Consider the following 7,892-nt stretch of genomic DNA (forward strand, 5'->3'; position numbering starts at 1 on the left):
GAATTAACAATTTCAACGCTCTTACATGTACTCACCTCGCTTGGCCCCCTCATGGTATGATAAATGTTGAAAATCACAGCTTCACCACCAACGCGAAGTGTGAGCTCTCCTTTATGGACATCGATCAGTGCATGTGCAGTAGCTAGAAAGGGTCGTCCAAAGATCAAAGGAGTTTCTTCATCTTCATCCATGTCTAAAATTACGAAATCTGCGGGAAAGATGAACTTGTCGACCTTCACCAAAACATCCTCCACAATACTTCGAGGATATGTGAGACTCCGATCAGCCAACTGTAAAGTGATGGTGGTTGCCCTGACTTCTCCAAGCTCTAAAGTCCTGTAGACAGAAAAAGGCATCAAATTAATACTTGCTCCTAAATCACATAACGCTCGATTAACTTTAGAACCACCAATAAAACAAGGGATAGTAAAACTCCCTGGATCCTTAAGCTTTTGTGGCAATTTTTTCTGCAGGATTGCACTACACTCTTCTGTCAAATTCACCACTTCATTGTCTTGCAAACTTCTCTTCTTGGACATTACATTTTTGATGAACTTTGCATAGTTAGACATTTGTTCCAAGGCATCTGAAAATGGAATATTGATGTGTATCTTCTTAAAGAGATCTAGAAACTTGGAAAATAGCTCATCAAGTGCCTTCTTCTTAAACCACTGTGGGTATGGAAGTTGTGGCTTGTACATCGGTTTAGATTCACATTCCTTCTTGGGCTTTTCAACCACAATTTATTCAGCCACTGGTTCTTCTACTTGTTTTTATCTGCGCTTCTCTTCAGCTTCTAACTTCTTCCCACTTCTTAACTCAACTGCTTTGCATTGTTCTTTTGGATTCACTTCAGTATTGCTGGGAAACTGCCCTCTGTTTTGATCCTTCAAAGCATGTGCAAGCTGTCCAATCTGTGTCTCCATGGATTTCATCATAGCTCCAAAACTGCACATGTGTGTCTCCATGCTGTCCATTCGAGTTTCAGTCCTCGACATTCTCTTGTTAGATTCAGTAACAAATGTAGACACCACATCTTCCAACGACGCTTTACCTTCCCCTTGATTTGTGTTGAATCCCGGAGGGGGTTTCAACACATTCTTGTTGTTGGCATAAGAAAAGTTTTCATGGTTACGTAAACCAGGATGATAAGTACTAGGAGGAGGGTTAGCTCGATAATTTCCATAGCCTCTGGTATTGATATATTGAGCTTCCTCAGGTGGATGAGATTCTTCCATGGCAACTGATACACCTGTAGGTTCTGCGATATTCACCTTGTTCAGAGAAGAAACTTGTGTACTCAACGCAGATAACTGTGCAGTAATGGATGTAAGAGGATCCACACTGTACACTCCCTTCTTGACTCCCGTACGTTCAGATGGCCATTGATAACTATTTATAGTCATCTGTTCCAGCATATCATAAGCCTGAACGGGGTCCTTGTCAAATATGGTACCTCCAGCAGCAGAGTCCACCGACATTCTTGTATGCGTATTTAATCCATTGTAGAAAAACTCTATTTCTTCCCAATCTGCAATATTATGATTAGGACAAAGCCTTAACAAATCTTTGTACCTTTCCCATGCCTCATATAGCTGTTCTGAATCATGCTGTTGAAAGGTACTGATCTCAATCTTCAGCTGGGTTTCTTTGGATGGTGGAAAGAATTTCTCTAAGAATTTCACAGCCATGCCTTCCCAAGTTGTTATGCGTCCTAGCGGCAATGCCTGCAGCCAACTCCGTGCCTTGTCCCTGAGAGAAAAAGGAAACAAACGTAAGCGTATTGTATCCTCAGAAACACCTTTTATTTTAACAGTATCAGTAATCTCTAAAAAAGTGCGCAAGTGTAAATGAGGATCAGCAGTGGCAGTTCCATTGAATTGGTTCTGCTGAACCATGTTAATTAATGCCGGCTTCAACTCAAAGTTGTTGGCATTTATTGTCCCTCGAGCGATTCCAGAATAGTGAGCCTGGATCGTCGGCCTGAAATGATCTCTAATTGGCACCAAGGGCAATTCATTAACATTTTCTTCAGCCATGTTAAGTTGTTCTTCTCTCCTAGCTCTTCTCAAAGCTCGTGCAGTTCGTTCAATCTCTGGATCAAAGAGCAAAGAATTCGCACTTAGAGATCTTCGCATAAACTGAAATTAAGAACAATAACAAATTATTAGTAATTAAATTAAAATAACGAAAAGCTCTAAATTAAAACTTCGACTAATTGGTAACAAGACTAAAAATTAATCAAAATTATTCCCCGGCAACGACGCCAAAAACTTGTTGTGAAAAATTACTCGCAAGCGTACGAGTGTCAAGTTTTAGTAAAGTGAAAGAGAGAGTGTTGATCCCACAGGGAATAATTTGAAAATATTCAATACTTGCAATTAAAATAGTCTTAATTTTATTTAGAAAATTAAACTTTAGAGGGGTAATGACAAATTAAATAAATAGAGAAAATTGAAAAGCGCGCACAAACACAATCCTTTAGAGATTATCAATCAGAGAAAAAATAGTCTAGAGGTTTGATTTCACCTGGTCTCAACAATATTCAATCTCAATCAATCTATTTTCATGAATTCATTTAAATTAATAACCAAGAACACATAGATTATACTATTTCCCTCTCCCGAGTGCCAAATAGAATGTATCAATTACAGATCGATTTCAATATCCCTATAAAAAATCTACTTGTAATGATATGTGTGAAACAATGTTCTTTTTAGATTCTATTAAAGTTATAAGCTCTCCCGAGTCATATAAACTATTAAAAGTGTGAATTCTATTGATCCTATTCTAAATCCCCTCTCCCGAGTGCCGGATTCTGAATAAATATGACAAATCAATTTATGGCCAGTAAATTGAAAAGACTATCAAACCTAGAATCACAATTAATTTAGAAGAACTCAATTCATTAAAATCAACAATTCATAAATATGTCTTGACCAGGCTACATCGACCTCTAGACTTAAAAAGTTTAGTTCATAATAAAATTCATAGCAACATAAATCATGTTCAGAAATTCAAACATAATTCAATCTCAAAAGAAATAAATAAAGTAAAGATAACAAATCCGAAGTCTTTCTTCCGTGTCCGGTTGAAAAGTCTTCGTCTTCGTTCCAAGCAACTCCAAATCTCGATCGAAACTTTAACGAATTTTCTCTCAAGATTATTTTTGTGTAGTGGCTGCTTCCTCTCTCTCATTAGGTCTGAAAAACCCTTAAATACGCCCTTAAGATTCGTCCAAACACCTTCCAAAGTATCCAAAAATTCCCAAAATTAAACACAACACTTCGTCATACAGACTACGACGCGCGGGCGCGCATAGTACACTGTCTCAGACACTTAGTAACTCGACTTCATGCGCGGGCGCACCACACCAAGAGCGGGCGCGCATAGCTTCCTGTGGAAAAATTGTTGAGTTTCACTTCAGTTGACGCGCGGGCACGCATAGTCGTCTGTCCAGGTTTCTTCAAACTACGAACCATCTTCGCTTGCTTTGCTCTTTTCTTGACTTCTATGATTTCTTCTATCATACATTCATTATGTCCTGTAATTCCTGACATCCAACAAAAACAACAACAACTTCCACATAATACAGCTCGAAACCAAGCAATTATCCAATAATATCAACACAAATTACGCGCACAAAAGGCACTTATCAGCTCCCTTATCCTTTCGGTACGAAATAGGGAAAACCGCTTATAAAATTCAGCTTTTAAAAGAGTCCAATTAACAACTGTACCTCGATTCTCTATGGATCTCTTAGTCGTGATCCACCAGTTCTTTGCAACACCACGAAGCTGATGAATGACTAACCTAGTTCGGCGGTCTTCAGAATAATCAAGGGAATTGAACAACTGATCAATGTCGTCCAACCAGCTTTCGCAATCAACAAGATTTTCTGTACCCAGCAACAAAGGAGGTTTAAACGACTGAAACCTCTTTAGCAAGGTTTCCATAGGCATCGCTGTGGCATCCAACTGATCGACTTCTGTACTAGCTTGCTCATTGGGAGGAGTAACTGGCGGTGGATTTCTGTTAATAACTCGACGAGGACCCATATGATAATCAAAGGTTAGGACACGAGATATCTCAATTGCTACAAATCGGAGCCCCTTTCACCAGTCGATAACGAAAACAGTTATATCTCAAGTAGTCCATGCTTTATAAATTAAATCACATAATCATGTAATTCAAATAATTCTCAAATAATAAAGCATGCTCGCATGTAATTTAAATAATCAAACGAATAACTCTATCACATGCGAGGAGCCAATACATGCGGACTCAAACTACCCCGCTCACTCTAGTTCAACCAAGAATCTTATCGCTCTGATACCACTTAATGTGAGGCCTCGATTCTAAACAACTAATCTCGGATTAACAATAATTAAGCATACAAGATCCAAGATTAAAATCAAATAAATTTTTTTTTGAATTAGTGCCTCGCTCGATCGGTAAGATTCAACCGATCGAGCGGGCACCCTTTTTCAAAACAGAGAACAGCCACAAAGACCACCGCTCAATCGGTTGAATCTTACCGATCGAGCAATGACAGCACATGGCAAGGAAGAACATCAGAAAATCATGCCAACATTCAAGTCCAATACACCAAGATGCATAACAAGGTTCATAGTACATGCAGCTACGACATTCAATCCATAATATTCGAATAATAAAAATTACAAAAAACAACAAGTTCAAGTTCTAACATGCTTCAAATCATAACTAGATTGACATGCTACTTCGACTTCTAAACCGAGTCCCACTTCTATCTCTCACTCTTGATGCTAACTAGGTCTTCGCTGACTTGATCCTGCCCCACCTATTGCCAAGTACACATACAAAACAAAGCAACAGCCGGATCACTCCGCTGAGAATGATATTCCCAGTAAAAGCAACATAACATGCAATATCAAGAAAAATAACACAACATGATTTCGAGACAACAACATATTCAATATCAATACGAATGAAATGCATGTCTTTAAAAATAGGATATCAACTCTGATAAACAAGGGATTGCTGCTATGCTTTTGGGATCCCGAGGATGAGACCACGTAACAACTCACCGACTCTCCCAATCAAGGTGGTGCCACGTATCTCATACCCCTAGACTTAGGTGCGACTATAAGGAGTATGCTGAGGCTAGTTGAACTTCTACAACCCAGGCCACTCGCAGTATAGCCCCCAAAATGTTTAAACAAAAAAGGTCATTCTGTCCGACAAATCAAAGGTTTGGCTCAAGATGAATGCATAAGAAAACATAAAACATTAAGCCATATTATAAAAGCTCAAACAATGAAATACATGCTCCACATTCTAGAACAAGTATTGATGCAAGTATGTGATTTAAGGGAAACTCAAGAACCAACTGTCTCGAGTATTCTATCCCTCTAAAACGATGACTGCTTGTACCTTTCAATACGATTAGCTCCGACTCTGGATAAGTCACAATAAAAGGTTATATCAAAAATTATACAACCTAACAACAACAATGGCTCAAGGTAATCTCTTTATCGTTCTTCGTCCAACTCTATGACGATCGAAAACTGCTAACTCTGGGCTCGACAACTTCAAACGAATCTGTTCAGAGACAATAGATGATCAACAATGACGATCAAACTCAAAAGTCAAAGCTCTACGATTCAAACGGTTCAAAATCTCAAAACTCAAACCGGCGTCATAACAGCTATAAACTGAACAAACCGGAAACGCAGACAACAGTACAGCATTGCAAAAAACTCAATTCAATGCTAATACAACAGTAAAAATTCAAATCCTTCAAATCTCAAAACTCAATTTTTGAAATAATCTTCCAAAAATCATAACAATTCCGAACGTCGTTCTATTTCAAAACCGACTGAGAATAAACGATAAGAACTCGTTTAAGAACAAAATAACCGAAATTCAATAGATTCTAACAACATATGAAAATAGAAGTCTACCTGATAGAAGAAAAACTTACGATAGATCGAAGCTCTCGCTGCGGTGATCGCTAAACTGCCTTCAGAAATAAATTCCAACAGACGGATCGAGCTCGGAGAGAATCTAAAAGCTTGAAGAAAGCTTGGGGCGCAACAATGGCGAAGGAGACGGCATGGAGGAGATGGAGGAATGCGAAGATAAGTCAAAGGAGTCAATATAATATAACAAACTCCAAAATTTCATTTTAGTCCCTGAAAAATCCAAAATTTTCAAAATAGACCCTGATCAAAAACAGGTCGGCTCTTGAAATTTGAAATATCCGATTAACTCAAATAAACTTAATTAAGATAAAATCTGGGCGTTACAGCTAGGATCAGGGCCTTCGACATCTGCGAACTAACGACGGACGCAGTGATGGACTGTAGATTCTTGTACATCTAGGCTAGTTGTTGAGGTACATAGAGTACTATCTAAGATATCCAGCGAGTATATATGCATGCTTATATGTTGTATTTTATGTGTCTTGATCCATGTTTTACTTTTTTGATACATTATGTTGCATGTGCATATTCATGTTGAGTCGTATCTCCTTCAAGATAGCCTTTTTAGTAGGGTCGCTTAGCCCTATACCTTTCTATATTGTCGGACATCGGGAGACGTCGTGTAGACGGGGACTGACGCTACGGTGATCTTGACGAGTGTGTTGATGTACCCAATGAATTTGACCCCAGATGGTATTACACGCTCATTGGCGCCTAGACTGAGCAGACCTATAAAGTTGACCAGTACCCAATCATTTTGCATGCATTATATTACATTTGTATACGGGTGTTTTTTTGTACTGAGCGAAGGTCACTCACGTCCATATTGTTATTTTCTTGGACACCCCATTCGACGGGGCAGTTTTAAGCGGCTCAGCAGATGGACCTGTGCATAGTAGGTGACCTTTGCCGGTTGTATTCTGTCGGGTCAGCTGATATTTAAGTTTCCACATTAATTTTGATTATGGTTATTTGTTTAAGTTTTATTGCATGCTTAGTGTTTAGCTAGTAGGTTATCCGGTTTGGTTCACTACAATTAGGTTCGAAGTGTCTCGGACTCTTTCCATATGAATTTAGAACAATCTCGGATATTTGCGGCACAAACAAAGAAACAATTGACTATGTAAAAGACTCATTATCTGCCATGCTTGAAGATGTTATGATTTGGTGCATATCATACTTTATGATGTTTATGATAAGTTTTCATTGTCATATGAGTTTTCATTAAATTATATTGGTGTTGGTCAACTAATTTCATGTGCACTATTTTGAAAAATATAAAATATGAATGCATTGCTTATTATCGGTGATATTATTCATTGCCTAATATTTACAATTGTGTAACTAGATGTAATTATAAACTTCAAAATTTGTTAAATATTATATTTAGACATCGATTGACCTAAATAGTAAGACGACGCTTGTATTTGAACTCTACTATTAAAAGATCATGCATGATCATGTGGTCTGACACAACACATGAACAATAAGAGTACACATGATCATGGGGTCTGACACAACACGTGAACAATAAGAGTACATATGTGTCCTAATTGAGCATATATTGATCTACTTATCGGGAAAAAATTTCAAGCCACTGATATCAACGTTGCCAAGTGAAAATAATTAGGTTCAAATTGTCTCGGATTCGGAAACATTTCATAGTAATGGAACAACCTCGGATATTTGCAACACATGCAAACAGAGAGGAAATTGAGTACGAAAGACTCATTCTCTACACACACACAAAAATGTTATGATTTGGTAGATAACACACATTATAGTGCTTATGATGAGTTTTCATTGTCGTATGAATTTTCTCCCAATTACATTGATGTTTGTCATGTGCACTATTTAGAAAAATGTAGAAGAGGAATGCATTTCTCATTGTTGAATGAACTCACATGTTGTGATTTCATCCGTTGT

General features: G+C 38.0%; 1 non-coding gene across 1 annotated transcript; it reads left to right on the plus strand.

The window, feature by feature from the left end:
- Positions 1–1,536: 1,536 nt before the first annotated feature.
- On the plus strand, positions 1,537–1,642 carry LOC140870181 (small nucleolar RNA R71). The gene has a single exon (XR_012147154.1). It is a non-coding gene; the product is annotated as a small nucleolar RNA R71 (small nucleolar RNA).
- The last annotated feature ends 6,250 nt before the right edge of the window (positions 1,643–7,892 follow it).

The sequence above is a fragment of the Henckelia pumila genome, chromosome 4 (assembly GCF_033568475.1).
Source record: "Henckelia pumila isolate YLH828 chromosome 4, ASM3356847v2, whole genome shotgun sequence".
In the NCBI taxonomy this organism is placed as follows: domain Eukaryota; kingdom Viridiplantae; phylum Streptophyta; class Magnoliopsida; order Lamiales; family Gesneriaceae; genus Henckelia; species Henckelia pumila.